At 37.8% G+C, this 19,002-nt stretch overlaps 1 protein-coding gene and 1 long non-coding RNA gene across 2 annotated transcripts in view; both read right to left on the bottom strand.

Annotated features, from left to right (window-relative positions):
• The window catches only part of PTGFR (prostaglandin F receptor), a 58,709-nt gene that overhangs the window by 22,163 nt on the left and 17,544 nt on the right, over nucleotides 1-19,002 (bottom strand). The window lies entirely within an intron of this gene.
• LOC118886484 lies at nucleotides 4,803-11,186 on the bottom strand. The gene is made up of 3 exons (XR_005017748.1): nucleotides 11,097-11,186; nucleotides 7,561-7,574; nucleotides 4,803-4,815 (listed from the first exon to the last, which is right to left on the bottom strand). It is a non-coding gene; the product is annotated as an uncharacterized LOC118886484 (long non-coding RNA).

The following is a 19,002-nucleotide window of genomic DNA, read 5'->3' as shown; positions in this document are numbered from 1 at the left end:
ATGAGACTACACATCAATTACAGGAAAAAAACTGTAAAAAATACAAACACATGGAGGCTAAACTATACATTACTTAATAACCAAGAGATCACTGAAAAAATCAAAGAGGAATTCAAGAAATACCTAGAAACAAATGACAATGAAAACACGATGACCCATAACCTATCGGATGCAGCAAAAGCAGTTCTAAGAGGGAAGTTTATAGCAAAACATTCCTACCTCAAGAAACAAGAAACATCTCAAATAAACAGCCTAACCTTACACCTAAAGCAATTGGAGAAAGAAGAACAAAATATCCCCAAAGTTAGCACATGGGAAGAAATCATAAAGATTAGATCAGAAATAAATGAAAAAGACATGAAGGAAACAATAACAAAGATCAATAAAACTAAAAGCTGGTTCTTTGAGAAGATAAACAAAATTGATAAACCATTAGCCAGACTCTTCAAGAAAAAAAGGGAGAAGACTCAAATCAACAGAATTAGAAATGCAAAAGGAGAAGTAACAACTGACACTGCAGAAATACGAAGGATTATGAGAGATTACTACAAGCAACTCTATGCCAATAAAATGGACAACCTGGAAGAAATGAACAATTTCTTAGAAAAGCATGACCTTCCAAGACTGAACCAGGAAGAAATAGAAAGTATAAACAGACCAATCACAAGCACTGAAATTGAGAGTATATTAAAAATCTTCCAACAAACAAAAGCCCAGGACCAGATGGCTTCACAGGCGAATTCTATCAAACATTTACAGAAGAGCTAAAACCTATCCTTCTGAAATTCTTCTAAAATATAGCAGAGGGAGGAACACTCCCAAACTCATTCTACAAGGCCACCATCACCCTGATACCAAACCCAGACAAAGATGTCACAAAGAAAGAAAACTACAGGCCAATATCACTGATGAACATAGATGCAAAAATCCTCAACAAAATGCTAACAAACAGAATCCAACAGCACATTAAAAGGATCATACACCATGATCAAGTAGGGTTTATCCCAGGAATGCAAGGATTCTCCAATATATGCAAATCAATCAATGTGATACACCATATTAATAAATTGAAGGAGAAAAACCATATGATCATCTCAATAGATGCAGAAAAAGCTTTTGACAAAATTCAACACCCATTTATGATAAAAATCCCTCCAGAAAGTAGGCATAGAGGGAACTTACCTCAACATAATAAAGGCCATAAATGACAAACCCACAGCCAACATCATTCTCATTGGTGAAAAACTGAAAGCATTTCCACTAAGATCAGGAACAAGACAAGGTTGCCCACTCTCACCACTATTATTCAACATAGTTTTGGAAGTTTTAGCCACAGCAGTCAGAGAAAAAAAGAAATAAATAGAATCCAAATCGGAAAAGATGAAGTAAAACTGTCACTGTTTGCAGATGACACGATACTATACATAGAGAATCGTAAAGATGCTACCAGAAAACTACTAGAGCTAATCAATGAATTTGATAAAGTAGCAGGATACAAAATTAATGTGCCGAAATCTCTTGCATTCCTATACACTAATGATGAAAAATCTGAAAGAGAAATTAAGGAAAGACTCCCACTTACCATTGCAACAAAAAGAATACAATACCTAGGAATAAACCTACCTAAGGAGACAGAAGACCTGTATGCAGAAAACTATAAGACACTGATGAAAGAAATTAAAGATGATACAAACAGATGGAGAGATATACCATGCTCTTGGATTGGAGGAATCAACATTGTGAAAATGACTATACTACCCAAAGCAATCTACAGATTCAATGCAATCCCTATCAAACTACCAATGGCATTTTTCACAGACTACAACAAAAAATTTCACAATTTGTATGGAAACACAAAAGACCCTGAATAGCCAAAGCAATCTTGAGAAAGAAAAAAGGAGCTGGAGGATTCAGGCTCCTTGACTTCAGACTATACTACAAAGCTACAGTAATCAAGACAGTATGGTCCTGGCACAGAAACAGAAATATAGATCAATGGAACAGGGTAGAAAGCCCAGAGATAAACCCACCCACATATGGTCACCTTATCTTTGATAAAGGAGGCAAGAATGTACAATAGAGAAAAGACAGCCTCTTCAATAAGTGATGCTGGGAAAACTGGACAGCTACATGTAAAAGAATGAAATTAGAACACTCCCTAACCCCATACACAAAAATAAACTCAAAATGGATTAAAGACCTAAATATAAGGTCAGGCACTATCAAACTCCTAGAGGAAAACATAGGCAGAACACTCTATGACATAAATCACAGCAAGATCCTTTTAGACCCACCTCCTAGAGAAATGGAAATAAAAACAAAAATAAACAAATGGGACCTAATGAAACTTAAAAGCTTTTGCACAGCAAAGGAAACTATAATCAAGATGAAAAGACAACCCTCAGAATGGGAGAAAATATTTGCAAATGAAGCAACTGACAAAGGATTAATCTCCAAAATTTACAAGCAGCCCATTCAGCTCAATATCAAAAAAACAAACAACCCAATCCAAAAATGGGCAGAAGACCTAAATAGACATTACTCCAAAGGAGATATACAGATTGCCAACAAACACATGAAAGAGTGCTCAACATTACTAATCGTTAGAGAAATGCAAATCAAAACTACAATGAGGTATCACCTCACACCAGTCAGAATGGCCATCATCAAAAAATCTACAAACAATAAATGCTGGAAAAGGTGTGGAGAAAAGGGAACCCTCTTGCACTGTTGGTGGGAATGTAAATTGATATAGCCACTATGGAGAACAGTATGGAGGTTCCTTAAAAAACTAAAAATAGAACTACCATACGACCCAGAAATCCCACTCCTGGGCATATACCCTGAGAAAACCATAATTCAAAAAGAGTCATGTACCACAATATTCATTGCAGCTCTATTTACAATAGCCAGGACATGGAAGCAACCTAAGTGTCCCTCGACAGATGAATGGATAAAGAAGATGTGGCACATATATACAATGGAATATTACTTAGCCATAAAAAGAAATGAAATTGAGTTTTTTGTAGTGAGGTGGATGGACCTAAAGTCTGTCATACAGAGTGAAGTAAGTCAGAAAGAGGAAAACAAATATTGTATGCTAACACATATATATGGAATCTAAGAAAAAAAAATAGTTATGAAGATCCTAGGGGCAGGACAGGAATAAAGATGCTGATGTAGAGAATGGACTTGAGGACATGGTGAGGGGGAAAGGTAAGCTGGGATGAAGTGCGAGAGTGGCATGGATATATATACACTACCAAATGTAAAGTAGATAGCTAATGGGAAGCAGCCGCATAGCACAGGGGGATCCTCTTGGTGCTTTGTGACCACCTAGAGGGGTGGGATAGGGAGGGTGGGAGGTAGACGCAAGAGGGAGGAGATATGGGGATATATGTATATGTATAGCTGATTCACTTTGTTATAAAGCAGAAACTATCACACCATTGTAAAGCAATTATACTCCAATAAAGATGTTAAAAAAAAAAAAAGTACTGACTGCAACATTTCTGTCTTTTATAAAGCATTTTATCTTACCTAAAAATTCATAGTTGATAATATGAATTATATCAGCTGCCTTTGTGGCTGAAGTGTATGGCTTGTGGTAAAGTATAAGAAGAAGACTTTGAGAATTTGCCAAAGTGTTCTACTAGAAAAGAAACATGAGCCATGCTATCATTAATCCTTAACAAGAGCTACATGCCCTTGTGAGATCTGCCTTTTATGAAGCAGATTGAGTCCTCCACCTATTTTATGGGTAAGTCCTGGTTATCTCTACAATGAGCACAAGTGCATTCTATCCCTTTTAATGGGTGACTGCATCCCATCCATGAAACATCTCCTTGACTCACTACTGACCCCAAACGTTTGCTCCGCCAAAGACACTTCACTCACATTACTCTCATGAATCACGGTGTTTGTTATGAGCATTTCCTTGCCATGCTACTGACTGAGGTATTGCTTACTGCCTCACTGGTAGCTTGCCAAAGAATGACATAGGTGGTGACCCCATTCTTTCTATTTGTCCCAAATGAGGATCTACATCATAAAGAGTATATGAAAATGCTGGTGACCTGGCTTCATTCCAATAAAATCACTGCTGTTCTCGTCGTGCCCCTCAGTGTTCAGGAGGACCTATAGGTGAAACTGTTTGGGACTCTGGATGTCTGTGGCAAACTGGATGTTAGTGCTATCTAGGCTACCTCTACTCTGTCCACTCATACCACACATTTCTATCATTCCCTGCTGACAAATGACGTCAAACAAAGCAAAAGGCAAGAGCACTAAGGCATGCCTAGCAGGATTCAGTCACCTCATTTAAGACTATCTATAGAAATGAATCATGCCTATAATGGAGGTTCAGGAATGTTCCTGCCTTCTCCACTCTCAGTGTGGTGTTAAACTTGATGCTGCATCAACCCTACACTTCAGCAGCCTCTCGGAAAAATGTATTGGTTGTCTTCAATTGTTTATCACTGAATAGGACACCACTTTGAAATAAAGATCTAGCAATAAGTCTTTAGTTCCCGTGAATAATTTAAATTGTGTATAGTTCTTGCAGTATGGGGCAGGACCTGGGATTTTTTGTTTGTATGTTTTTGCTTTTAAAGGCATATTGCCAATCTAATATAAATAAGTCTCAGTAATAGACCAAAATCAACAATAGTACTCCTTGGTGCGATCATTATGTAGATTTATTACATAAGCCTATCACTAATTTCAGAAGATTGCTTACAATTTATAACTAGTGAATTGAAACAGTTTCTAAGATTTCAAAATAGCAAACAAAATATTGTAATACCATATTTGGTCCTGTAATATAAAAAAGAATTTGGGTGGCCACTGTCCCCTGGTTCCTGGGCAGGAGCCTCTAAGCCCTAAGAATTTCCCAAATGATAGATGTGTCTTTATTATTCATGATGGGCCCCTGGAATCAGGCCTGAGTTTATGCTAATGAAGTGACTCATGGTGGACCCATAAATAATTTCAGGATGGGGTCAGGCCATGCCGGACCACTCATGTAATTAGTGGGTTGGAGCTTGGAACCACATGAGATCAGCCTGACCTCCTGGAGATTGACAGGGTCAATGATTCAATCAATCATTACTAGGTAATGAAATCCAATAAAACCTCTGGACATCGAAAGCTTGGGTGAGCTTTCCTGGTTGGTGCTGCACCTTGATGTATTGGGAGGGTGAAACATCCTGAAGACACGTAAGATTGGTGTTTAGGACCCTCCCTGATCTTGCCCTATGGGTCTCTTCCTTTGGCTAGCCTGATTTATATCCTCTACAGTAAAACATTAAACGTAACACTTTCCTGAGTTCTATGAGTCATTCTAGAGAATTATCTAACCTGAGGAGGTAGTAGGAACGCCTGACTTTATTTCCAGTTGGTCAGAAATGCAGGTGGCCTGAGAATCCCCAAGCTTGCAGTTAGTGTCTGAAGTAAGGGCAGTCTTGCAGGGGACTGTGCCCTTAATCTGTAAAATCTGAAATAACTCTGGCCAGTCAGCATCAGAATTGCATTGCAGGTCCCTTGTTACATCTTCAAGCACGTAAGTGTGATAAAGGTTAAGTAAGGCTGGAAATATTATAATAGCCCTGGACTGCTTCATTTTAGGCATCCTGATATTGATCTTACATGTTGGAACTGGTGATTGGGATACCATTTTCATACCATTAAAAAGCAGTCGGAGGATATACATGAACTTTTCAATTAAGCCATGGTGGATACCCTAGGCATAACTAGTAGCAAAAAAAATTCTTGCATTTGTTCAAAGTATAGAGCTTTAGATAAAGTTATTATGATCCCCTTCTGATTGACATAAGACAAATACTTTATTATAGAAAAGTATAAAAGGTTAGAATTGGAAAGAACCTTAAAAATCATGTAGCTTAAATTGTTCATTTCACAGGGAAGAAAATAACTGAGGCCAAGGAGATAAGTGATTTGCCCAATAGCTATTTAGTGTCAGAGCTGGGACTAGATCTGCAACATCTCAAATCATACTGTGATTCCCAAGCTCCTTGTGGCAAAACATATTCAGTTACTGAGACAACTATTTTAGTCTAGTGGTCTTGCCAGTGAGAGAGAGAGCAAAAAATAGCATGCAGGATACAATCACATGTTTTGCCTTTCTTCTATGATCATTAAAGTAGCCCTTTTCATGTCTTCTTTACATTTCTGCTGACTTACCTAACAAAAGAGGTAGCCAATGCAGAAATTCACTCATTTCATAAGCATTTATAAAGCATCTATTATAAATCAGTACTAGGTACTTAGAGATGTCAAGATTAATTATTAAGCCCCTCTTTTCTAGTGAGGAGAACTTCATCCTTCATTAAAAAATAAACACAGCTGTATAAAGTCCTGTGATCAAGGCCTAGAGAGAGAGCACAGAGAATAAAGCTGGGGATAACATGGGTGGGTCTTTTCTGGCTGACTAAGGAATGAGGCCGTTATTCTGTAGGCCTGACAAACCATTAAAGGGTTTTAAGCAAAACAAAACAAAAAACAGAAAGAAAAAAAAAAAACAAAGCTTCCCTAAGGCATACATGGGACATGACCTTGCCAACTTGCTTGAAGCTCTCAATAGAAATGCTTCCTTATCTTGTTGCTTTTCTTTCTACATGCCTCAGCAACCACAATGGTTTTGCCAAAACTGTGAAGATGGCCAGATACACTCTAACTTAGTATTGTTCAGCCCCTATTATAGAAGTCTTATGATAAAGAAGTTATAACCAATTCCTTGTCTGAACAGTTAAAACTCACTTCTGTATTTCCTGGCTCAAGTGAGGGCCATGAAGGAATTTGAGCCAGATAGTAAAGGAATCAGGCACCCACTTGATCGTGTAAGCACATTTGAGATCCCTCACAGACCTCCAGCCCACTGAGTCACTGAGGCACTGTCTTGGGGGAAAACAAGAGATTTCTGGCTGCAGGAGTCCTTCCAGCATGGAGTTCTCCAGTTCTATAAGAAACAGTGGGAGGCATGTTGCCACTTATGTAATCCTTGGGTAGCTTCTCAGGATTCCAGGGATGAAGAGTGATACAGTCCACCAAAACAAACACACAAGTATAAATTAATTATACAAAAAAATGAATTCAGTCTTTGTTAAGAGGCCTAGCAATTAAGACTATCAGTTTACTATCCAGAGGCAAAGCCAAATTGAGGGGCATCCTACAAAATAAAGACAAGAATACATCAAAAGTGTCAAGGTCAAAAAAGACAAGGAAAGACTAAGAAATTTTCACGGAGACTAAGGAGTCACAACAATGTAATGCTGGATCTTGGATTGGACCCTGGAACAGAAAAAGGCCATAGTAGAAAAACTAGTGATCCAAATAGAGTCTATATTTAAGTTAATTATCTTGTACCAATGTGATTTTCTTAGTTTTGATAATTGTTCTATGGTAAAGCAAGATGTTAACATTAAGGGAAGCTGGGTGAAGGGGATAGATAGATAGATAGATAGATAGATAGATAGATAGATAGATAGATAGATAGATAGAAACTCTCTTTAACATCTTTGCAACTATTTAGTAAATCTAAACTTAAAAAAAAAAAGCTTGTATAGTTTTTTTGGTTTGTTTTTGTTTTTGTTTTTTTTAAGGAATATAGGTTTTAGAGTCAGAGTCTTGGGTTTAAAACATAGTTCTATTTCTTACTAGCAATGTAGCCTTGGGCAACTTCCTTAATCTCTCTGTGCTTTACTTTCCTCATCAGTAAAATGGGAATAATAAAAACAAGTTCATAAGTGAATAAGGTTAAATAAAATATTTAAACACTTAGTATTACGTCAGGTACATAATAAATTCCTAAAAATTACATCTAGTATTTGCTTATGAGCATTAGCATAATTATTAAAGATGTCATTATTATTGTTGATATTATTAGGATTTTCTGGTTCTGGAGTCACTTCAAGAACTAATAAAAATGCAGTAATACTGTAGATAGCATGTATTTACTCTTTTCCTCATTCTATTGGAGTCAGATGGAGTAAACTGGCTCTAATACCTTCTGGGGTAAACTAACTCATCAAGCCTGTGTATGTGCAGTTGCTGAGTATGCTGATTGTGGAGGTTGAAGAGGGCAAGTACAGGGATGGAGAAGGTTTCACCAGCCTCTAACAAGTGCCCTCATCAAGTTATATCATTCTTTTTCAATGAACAGATGATTATACTCAATAAGCTACTACACCAGCTGCCTGAAAGGCACCATCAAGATTAAGGAATCCATACACTGTTTTATGCTATCAATTACAACCAGATCTTTGTGTTCCAAAGAGCTGTTGAGATTTTGTTTCCAGAAATCTGGTATTGATATCTTTGCTGAATTGGAGGCCACTTTTATACATGCTAGGAATACAGTTCCCAAGAGTTAGGAGCGTATCAGGACAACACTTGAACTAATGAGTGACCTGAGTACTTTAAAAACCCTCTGGATCACTCCTTTAAACAATGAACCATAGACAGTCCCTGATTTACAAACTTTTGAAATAGCATTCATTTATCAGTTACTTTTTAGAGCACAGAATACAGCTCACATAACAATGTAGAATCTACTTACTATATAAGCTTGTTTAAAATATTGTGCCATTGACACACAAAAAATTAACTAAAATAAAATTCTGTTGCAATGTTAGTAATCCTCACACACACAAAAGAAGAGTTATTTTCTAAATGGAACTTTATGTCATATCTGAAAGCTATGTAGGGTTCTGACCCCTAGATTCCCAATTTCCTAGGTAGTCCAAAGGTCTTTCACATGCTCCTTTTCCCCAGATGCTATTCTCCAACGCAGACTTCTATTCCTGACCACTTCCCCATGAGTTCTGAATTGTACTAATTCTCCTCCTTCCACTGCTTCAAGGTACTGACCACCCTGGGCTCACTCCCTAAAGATATTATTCCATAACTTTAAGTTTTTTAAAAAGTAAGTCAGACTTCTAGGAGAAAGGAGAGGGAAATGTACAAACTAGTTCAGTCTTTCTGTAGGGCAACTTGGCAAAATACCTCATACATCTTCATAAGATATTTCCCCTTGAAACTATCAATTCCATGTCTATGAATTTATTCTAAGGAAGTAAATAGAATTACTGTGCAAAAATCCACAGGATGCACACCTCAATGTTGTTTATAAAACAGAAAAGCAGAAGCAGCCTCCAATAAGCAGGGATTTGTAAAATAGGTTATAGGATACCTACACAATGGAACAGTTTGTAGCCATTAAAATGATGTTGCCTTAGAATGCTTACAGATAAGATAAAACATTTATATTGTAGTTAAGAAAATAAAGAATATTACAAAATAGTAGCATTTTAGTTTGATTACTATAATAATTATAATAGCTGAAACTTATTGCATAATTACTACATACCTTCTGAAATAGGTACTACTAATATTCCCATTTTAATTATAAGGAAAAAGAGACTAAGTTAATTAACGTGCCCAAGGTCAAATGGTTAGTAAAGATAATCTGGCTCCCAAAATCACACCCTTAATACAGCCTCTCTAATACCTGTGTATATGCTTTGAGAAAAGCATAGAAGAATATCAACAGTACTTAAGAGAGGTTGGGTATGTACCTGTCGTAAGCAAATTTTTTACAATAGAATGACTCCCTAAAGATGTCCCAACCCAATCCCTGAACACAGTGATATATGTCTCCCATGATTATGTTATATTAAAAGGCACAGTGGACCTTAACACAGTGCAACTATCACAGGTGGACCTAATCTAACCACAGGAGCTCCCCTAAAAGCAGAGAATTTTCTTCAGCAGGTAGCGCAAGAAGCCAGCGAAGATTCCAAGTGTAAGGAGGATTCAGTACACCATTTCTGCTTTGTTGATGGAGGGGACCACATGAGAAGGGAGTTCAGCTGCCTCTAGGACCAGAGAGCAGCCCGCAGCTGACAGCCAGCCAGGAAATGGGGACCTCAGATCTATAGCTGCAAGGAACTGGATTCTGACAACAACCTATTCAGCTTTGCAGAGAATTCTTCCCCCAACCCTCTAGGTTGGAGCCCAACCTCACTCTTACCTTGATTTCAATTCCCTGAGCAGAGAACCCAGTTGAACCCACCCAGACTTCGGACCTACAGAACTGTGAGATAATAAAGTGGGCAATTTCACGCTGCTAAGTTTGTAGGACTTTGTTATCTAGCAATAGAAAACTAATACAGTACTTATGAGGGACTTACAATTAGGAAACTAAAATTTGTGTATTAAAAACCTACAACAGCATTATACTTGATGGAGAAAATATAGATGCATTTTAAGATCTGGAACAAGATAAGAACATCTATTATTACTACCATTGTCTAACTTAGTATTATAATTCCTGGACAATGCTATTTTAAAAATGAGGTATATAAGAATTAGAAGAAAAGGGATCAACCTTTGTTGTCTAGAAATGATTAGAATCAATAAATGACTGAAACCAATAAAAGAGTTCAGCAAGTTGCTGAATACATGACCAACTCAGAAAAATTAAAAACACTTCTCCTCACTAACATTAGCAGCCACAGAGTATAAGAAGAAAAAAATAAACATTCAAAATAGCATAGAAATTATAAACTATCTAGGAATTTACTTAATCAAGAAATAAACAAGCCCTTTAAAGGGGCTTACATTTTTCAATTCTCCTTTTTCTGTATTTTCCAAACCATATTTAATGAACACATTACTTTGCTAATAAAAATATACCATATCAATGGTGATATTCAAAACGTTTAGAACATTGGTACCAATCAATTAGAATGGCACGGGCAATAAAGAAGTAGTTCAGCCATACAGGTATATGCCAGGAGAAAAAGAGCTTCACGACTTATAATTATTAACTAAGTAATTATTATATTTCTCTCCCTGAATTGGCTGGGAAGAACAAACTTCAGCCTTCCACTTTCTTTGAAGAACTTCTCTCAATTAATTATTTTTTCCTGTACTTACAAAGAAAGGTAAGAGAGTGCAATTAGATCAACAAGGCAAGCTGGTTTACTTAAAAAATGCATGAAACAAAAAACAGAACTGGCGTAGAAGGGAGAAGGACGTCTACAGGGATGGCAAATGGGAAAGTAAGAAAGCAAAACCAGGAAATTCCCTGGCGGTCCAGTGATTAGCACTCAGCACTTTCATTGCGGTGGCCCAGGTTCAATCCCTGGTTGGGGAACTAAGATCCCACAAGCTGCACAGCTCAGCCAAAGAACACAAAAGAAATCAAAACCAGCCCATGTGGCCTGCACATGACCAGCAGGCTGACCATCCTATCCTGCCTGAGGGGACAGAGTAAAAACGTGTAGCTCAAATTACATCTCCTCACATGAACTCAGTCTTCAGAGAATGCAAATGCTGGGGACCTTGCCATTACCTGCCTTCAAATTATGAAATGACCAGGGTAAAAATCCTTGGAGCTTGATTTTCAGACCCCAGAGGCAATCAGAAGATAGTAATTAAAGCATGTCAACATACTAAATAAGTACTTTTACAAAATCCACCAGTGGTAAGTAAATTTAACATAAAAAGCAGCTTAAGAGGTCAAATTGGTGGGGTTTTTTTTTTTTTTTTTTTTTTTTTTTTTTTTTTAAATTTTTTTTCTTTTAATAACTTTATTTATTTATTTATTTTAGCTGTGTTGGGTCTTCGTTTCTGTGCGAGGGCTTTCTCCAGTTGTGGCAAGCGGGGGCCACTCTTCATCGCGGTGCGCGGGCCTCTCACTGTCGCGGCCTCTCCCGTTGCAGAGCACAGGCTCCAGACGCGCAGGCTCAGTAGTTGTGGCTCACGGGCCCAGTTGCTCCGTGGCATGTGGGATCTTCCCAGACCAGGGCTCAAACCCGTGTCCCCTGCATTGGCAGGCAGATTCTCAACCACTGCGCCACCAGGGAAGCCCCCGGTGGGGTTTTTTTAAAATCACAATCCTGGTCTCCCCAACAGATAGTTTGTTTCTCCTCATAACATAGAATTGTTTTAGAAATGTCAAGAAATGACTTCTAAAAAATACTATCTCAGAATTTTGCACTTACTCCTTTCCATCTTCGGATAATTTTTGAAATATTATTTGTGCAGCTAGTTCACTATCACAACATCAGTGGTGCCTAACTAACAATAGTTGGCATTGCACAAAGCCATAAAATATTTAAAACTGAGGAAATGCAAAGATCCACTTTACAAAACAGAAACAGACTCACAGACTTAGGGAATGGACTTATGGTTACTGGGGGGACCAGGGGGGGATTGATAGATTGGGAGTTTGGGATTGACATGTACACACTACTATATTTAAAACAGATAACCAAAGAGGTCAAGTTGTTTTCACTTTATAAACACATTCAAGGAAGGCAATAGAGACACCCTCTGTATACTTTAATCATGACTGATCCCAAACTGAAGGCAGTTTGTTGCCAGATTGCACCAATGATTCATTCATATCACTAAGAAAGGTCTAGTAGGTCTGAAAATGACCATCAAAGGTATCAAGACTGGGCTTCCCTGGTGGTGCAGTAGTTGAGAATCTGCCTGCCAATGCAGGGGACACGGGTTCGAGCCCTGGTCTGGGAAGATCCCACGTGCTGCGGAGCAGCTGGGCCCGTGAGCCACAATTACTGAGCCTGCACGTCTGGAGCTTGTGCTCCGCAACAAGAGAGGCCGCGATAGTGAGAGGCCCGCGCACCGCGATGAAGAGTGGCCCCTGCTTGCCACAACTAGAGAAAGCCCTCGCACAGAAACGAAGACCCAACACAGCCATAAATAAATAAATAAACAAATACTTTAAAAAAAAAAAAAGGTATCAAGACTGTTCTTCCCACTATCAAACTCTTAGAGGAAAACATAGGCAGAACACTCTGTGACATAAATCACAGCAAGATCCTTTTTGACCCAGCTCCTAGAGAAATGGAAATAAAAACACAAATAAACAAATGGGACCTAATGAAACTTAAAAGCTTTTGCACAGCAAAGGAAACCATAAACAAGACCAAAAGACAACCCTCAGAATGGGAGAAAATATTTGCAAATGAAGCAACTGACAAAGGATTAATCTCCAAGATTTACTAGCAGCTCATGCAGCTCAATAACAAAAAAACAAACAACCCAATCCAAAAATGGGCAGAAGACCTAAATAGACATTTCTCCAAAGAAGATATACAGATTGCCAACAGACACATGAAAGAATGCTCAACATTATTAATCATTAGAGAAATGCAAATCAAAACTACAATGAGGTATCACCTCACACCAGTCAGAATGGCCATCATCAAAAAATCTAGAAACAATAAATGCTGGAGAGGGTGTGGAGAAAAGGGAACACTCTTGCACTGTTGATGGGAATGTAAATTGATACAGCCACTATGGAGAACAGTATGGAGGTTCCTTACAAAACTAAAAATAGAACTACCATAAGACCCTGCAATCTCACTACTGGGCATATACCCTGAGAAAACCATAATTCAAAAGGAGTCATGTACCACAATGTTCATTGCAGCTCTATTTACAATAGCCAGGACATAGAAGCAACCTAAGTGTCCATCATCAGATGAATGGATAAAGAAGATGTGGCACATATATACAGTGGAATATTACTCAGCCATAAAAAGAAACGAAATGGAGGTATTTGTAGTGAGGTGGATGGAGTTAGAGTCTGTCATACAGAGTGAAGTAAGTCAGAAAGAGAAAAACAAATACAGTATGCTAACACATATATATGGAATCTAAGGGAAAAAAAAAAAAAGGTCATGAAGAACCTAGTGGCAAGATGGGAATAAAGACACAGACCTACTAGAGAATGGACTTGAGGATATGGGGAGGGGGAAGGGTAAGACGTGACAGGGTGAGAGAGTGGCATGGACATATATACACTACCAAATGTAAAATAGCTAGCTAGTGGGAAGCAGCCGCATAGCACAGGGAGATCAGCTCAGTGTTTTGTGACCACCTAGAGGGGTGGGATAGGGAGGGTGGGAGGGAGGGAGATGCCAGAGGGAAGAGATATGGGAACATATGTATATGTATAACTGATTCACTTTGTTATAAAGCAGAAACACACCATTGTAAAGCAATTATACTCCAATAAAGATGTTAAAAAAAAAACAAAAACAACTGTTCTTCCCTTAGGAGGCTGTCAGCAAATGCTCAGGAAATTTCATCCTTGCAGTACTGTCGAACTGGTTCCAATGCCACTCCCTTCTTTCCATTATATAAATTCTCTGTTATTTTTTCCATCAAGCTACCAAGTTTTGTGGTATTATTTGCAATACCAGAAAACCAAGCCCTTCTTCTGTGGTTATATAGAAGACATTGGATTCCTAAGCAGTTTTGCAAATAATACCACAAAAATGGCCTCGCTTAAAAGAACATGATTTTTCCCAGAAATAAACAAGAGGAGATAAACATATGTAATCAACAAGAGACTAGGCTTTGCATTCAGGTAAGTGTTTTGATAAAGAAGAGCTGAACTAGCCTTCAGATTTCCCTGGTTGGGTTCACCAGTGAAAGATACAAGATCCAAAACCCTGAATTGCAAAGGTCCAAAATCCCAAAAGGTGAAACGATGTCAGGTTGGCATCTTCGAGAAGAATTGACCTTATTAAATACATTCATATTAAGAAGCACATCATGAAAAGAAAGGAGGCGGTACAAACCGAAAATGGTGTTTACTACAAGTTTATGGAAAAGAAATCAGTGTAAGGAAAAGATGAGACCATTTAATCCAAGGAAGAAAAGAAAACAGAAAGTTTATAAATCAATGATTGAATCAAAAGACAAGAATTGCAATTCTAGAAGAGAGCTCTGTCTCATGATTGGTAGTTAAGCGCCTATTTCACTAAACCCAAAGACCACCAGAGACCACATAAGCCTGAACTCAAGGGGGCTTTGGTCAAGAACTCTCTACCCTCTATTGTTTGGTGTAGACTAAACATAGATGAAGTTTCCAGCAAAGCTGCTCCTTGGAAGGTCATGGGCACTTGCTCACAGGGTTCTTTTGTAATAGAGCCAGTTCTGCTCCTGCCTCCCCCAAAAAACTACAAGTTCCTTTGAAGTTAGGATCTCATTTTATTCATGTTTATATACCCATGTAGCACATATGCAAATAAGTGCCCATGGAAGGCACTTAGTGAATGTTTTTCAAATTACCACTGAGTTCTACTAGAGTATCATTTGGAATAATGGTCATAATAATAATCAAAACAATCACACAGCACCTTTCGCTGGGTGACTACCAGGTGTCATGTGAAAATTTACAGGTTACTTGATTAAATCAGTATATAGATATAATCAGTACTGTTAACCATATTTTACAGAAGTTAAAATTGAAGCCTACAAAAATCCTTAATAATTTGTCAAAGGAGATGTGGCTAGTGTATCCAAACTTGGGTAGTGAGAAATTTCTGCAAAAGAATGTATATATATGTATAACTGAATCCCTTTGCTGTACAGCAGAAATTAACACAACATTGTAAATCAACGATACTTCAATAAAATTTTAAAAATTTTGAAAAAGAAATTTCTGCACACTACAATAGGCTATGGGAACTCACCTAATTAGAAGTAGAGATTCAAGTTTAGGCTACAGAGACTCAGTATAGTCATTCTGTTGTGGAGTCAACACTGATGAAGATGCTCATTGATGTAGACAACATAAAAAATCGAGACATCTTTGACTATAGTAGGTGCCTGCTAAATATTTGGTAAGTGAATGCAGAACTAAAGTGGGAAACTCAACAATTTTTCCAAGTCAAAGAATTGTACTGAGGTCCTAACTATGCCATTCAACAGGGAATGAATACTGATCCTTTCTTCCCAGCAACAGAAGCTAGAGAATAGTTAAGCACCTTGACTCAGAAAACACAGCCTCTTCTCAAGTCAGAATTTGCTGAGGCTTGTTATGGTGGAGCTTGCTCTCTCTCTCTGCCCTTAAATACTTTAAGTCCCTGGAGAAAAGCTCTGTAAAATAAAAGAATATGCCCCCATTCATGCTTTATACAGTTTAAACAATGGGAACTATAGTATTAAAATCAATAGTAAAAAAAAAAAATGTTTTTTATTCCAGAGTCAAAACCTAAAAACCCCAAACAAGAGATATGTAAACTCCTGGCCCATGGTCCATCTGACATGTAATACACACTCTCCTAGAAATGCATGTACATGTGTGTCCTTCATACTGTTATCATAGACACAATAATGGTTGAACATTTTTCTTTTGTTGTAAAATAATTATTAGGGCATTTCAAAGCTGATTTCTCTAGAGCAGCGGTCCCCAACCTTTTTGGAACAAGGGACTGGTTTCGTGGAAGACAATTTTTCCATAGATGGTAGGGGGGATGGTTCAGGCAATAATGCAAGCCATGGGGAGCGCTGGGGAGCTGCAGATGAAGCTTCACTCACTCGCTCACCTCCTGTGTATGGCCCGGTTCCTAAAAGGCCGCGGACTGGTACCGGTCCCCGGCCCAAGGGTTGGGGACCCCTGTTATAGGGTCAAGAAACAGAAAATCATTTGTAACTAAAGCATGGAGCTATCAAATTTGTGAGTGTGAGAGTGTGTGTGTGTGTGTGTGTAGCTGTGCAAAACCAAAACCAAAAAAGATTACAATAATAAAGAGAATTAAAAGAGAGCCAAATAACCTCATCTCAAAAGCAAAATAGGATGGATAATCGCATATTTCAACCAAATGAATGTTCATCAAAATGCCCTTTGCTAAGGCAGCAAAGAAGATGTACTGAGATGATAAACCAAGTAGAATAGATAAGATGTAACTAAATGTTTCCTTTAAAACTTTTGCCACACAATATAATTGTATTTTAAGCCTTAAGGAGAATTGTTCTGAAAGTGTTTCCTTTGTTACTCACAAGCTAATCTTTATTTAATAGTGATTTATTATTTGCCTTACTTCCCAATATAAGTGCTAGAAAAGCAATGCATACATCACTTATATTTCAAATGAAATTTTTCAAACAACTTTCTGCTATATTCCTGCTCTGTTGTAATCCATTCTCTATGTAGCAGCCAAAATGATCTTTTAAAGCCACACATCAGATCATATCTTTCTCTTGTTAAGAAAACATTTCAACCTAATTTAATCCAAACTCACAGTGACCTAAAACGTCCTCGAAAATCTGACCCTTGCCTTCCTCTCCATCCTCAAATCCTACCACCCTTACCTGTGGTTAGGTTAACCAAAACAAATGGTTTTGTTTCTCATTACAAGAAGCTTATCCCACCACTGAGTTTTTTGTGCTGGTTGTTCCCTCTTCCCGACCACCCTGCCCATATATCTTCCTGTGGCTGACTCCTTTTTGGCATCCAGGGCTAACCTCATCATGAGGCCTTCCCTGACCATCCAACCTAAAAGAGCCCCAGCCCACCCTCTCTCATAGCACATACAGCTATATGAAGTCATTCTGTTAATTTCTTTGTTTACTTCTTCTTCCTCTCTCTCTCTCTCTCTCTCTCTCTCTCTCTCTCTCTCTCCCCAAATAGTCCCTACCCCTGGCTATCACCACCTTCAGAAGAATGTATCCTCCATAAAAGAGGGAATATTGCCTGTCTTATCCAGCACCATGCTCCTAGAACACAGAACAGTCTCTGACACATGAAAGGCTCTAAGAAAAATATTTATTGAATAAATGAACATTTCTAAACATATTATATTTACGGATGCATTTTAGGTTTCTTTTAGAGTGAATTTTCACTAAGGCCATATCTTCAGCTCTCTCTAAAAATCAAGGACGATGGCTTCTTCCAGCTGCAAACATGCCTGGTTATGACTGCAAGACATTTGGAACAAAGAGGCTGTTCACTGAGAGATGAACACATTTTCAGGATAAAAGTTTGTTTTGCTGTAATCAAAATTCTGAAACTGGCTCTTCATGGCACGCTATTCTTGATACTCAATACCAACTAACAGAGCTGCTATTATTTTTTTTTTTTTTATTTACCCAGATAAATTAGGACCCATTTAGCTTGGGGACAGCAGGGAAAGGTAGGAGACTCAGGACATTATCAATAGGGAGAAGAGAAGCAAATTTTTTTTTTCTAATTTATTGAAGGCAGACTTTTTTAGCAAATTTGTTCAAAGACTTACTCCCAGTCAGGCCTATGTCAGAAAAATAGCAGAGTACAAAAATAATCCTCCTTTTAATCCTGTTCATCTTTCTTCACAAATTACAACCATCTCAATGTCTTTGAGCTATCTTCATGTCAGAGCTCTTCTCTGTGAATCTTGACTTAAATCTGAAGATACTTTAATTTTAACTATATAAAATTTGCATTGTAATACATGGCCAGTGATGTTACAACTGCTCATGATGCTAAATGCAAATAACGTCCAGCTAAATGCAAATAATGTCCAAGAATACGATTGTATTCTTTGGGTAAACCTTCTGAACATACAGAATCGTAAATAGTTTCCATGTCTGAAGAAATATACAATTGCAAAGGTAATAGGGATTCAGTGAGTTAACATCTGTGAAGTGCTAAGAGCATTGTCTGGCATATGGCAGGAGCTATATAGATGAGGGGCTTTAATTAATTCTTATACTACAAAACGGAATTTCTAGGCAAAAACTTTGTTTAAAATGATCACCACAGTTACAGTTTCTAGTTACATTTCAAGAACTTTACTGCTTTTTTCCAAAACTAACATTTAAAAATAAAATCCTTATGTGATATCATATGCATTTAATAACCATCATTATAAGGATGTTGCTTCATTCACTAATTTCTTTTGTGATGAAAGGATTCTAATGGATGAGCTACATTTTCCTTGAACCTCTCCAAGTAGTGTACCACGCACCACAAGAAATAGAGTAGAAACATATGGCCTTGACTCTGTCATTAGGGGCTCCCTGTCCATTGGAGATATTAGACAGTCACAAGACAAGTAGTGCAAATTTACGACTATATAGAGTTTGATGCTATACTTTATCCATAGAAAGAGAGATAAATGTGGGTTAGAATAATCAGAACAGGTTTCATGAAGAGAATCATTACAGATGTAAATAAAA

This window comes from Balaenoptera musculus, chromosome 1 (assembly GCF_009873245.2).
Source record: "Balaenoptera musculus isolate JJ_BM4_2016_0621 chromosome 1, mBalMus1.pri.v3, whole genome shotgun sequence".
NCBI lineage: Eukaryota > Metazoa > Chordata > Mammalia > Artiodactyla > Balaenopteridae > Balaenoptera > Balaenoptera musculus.
The sequence above is the reverse complement of the archived record's forward strand: the minus strand, read 5'-3'. Positions and strand labels throughout refer to the sequence as shown.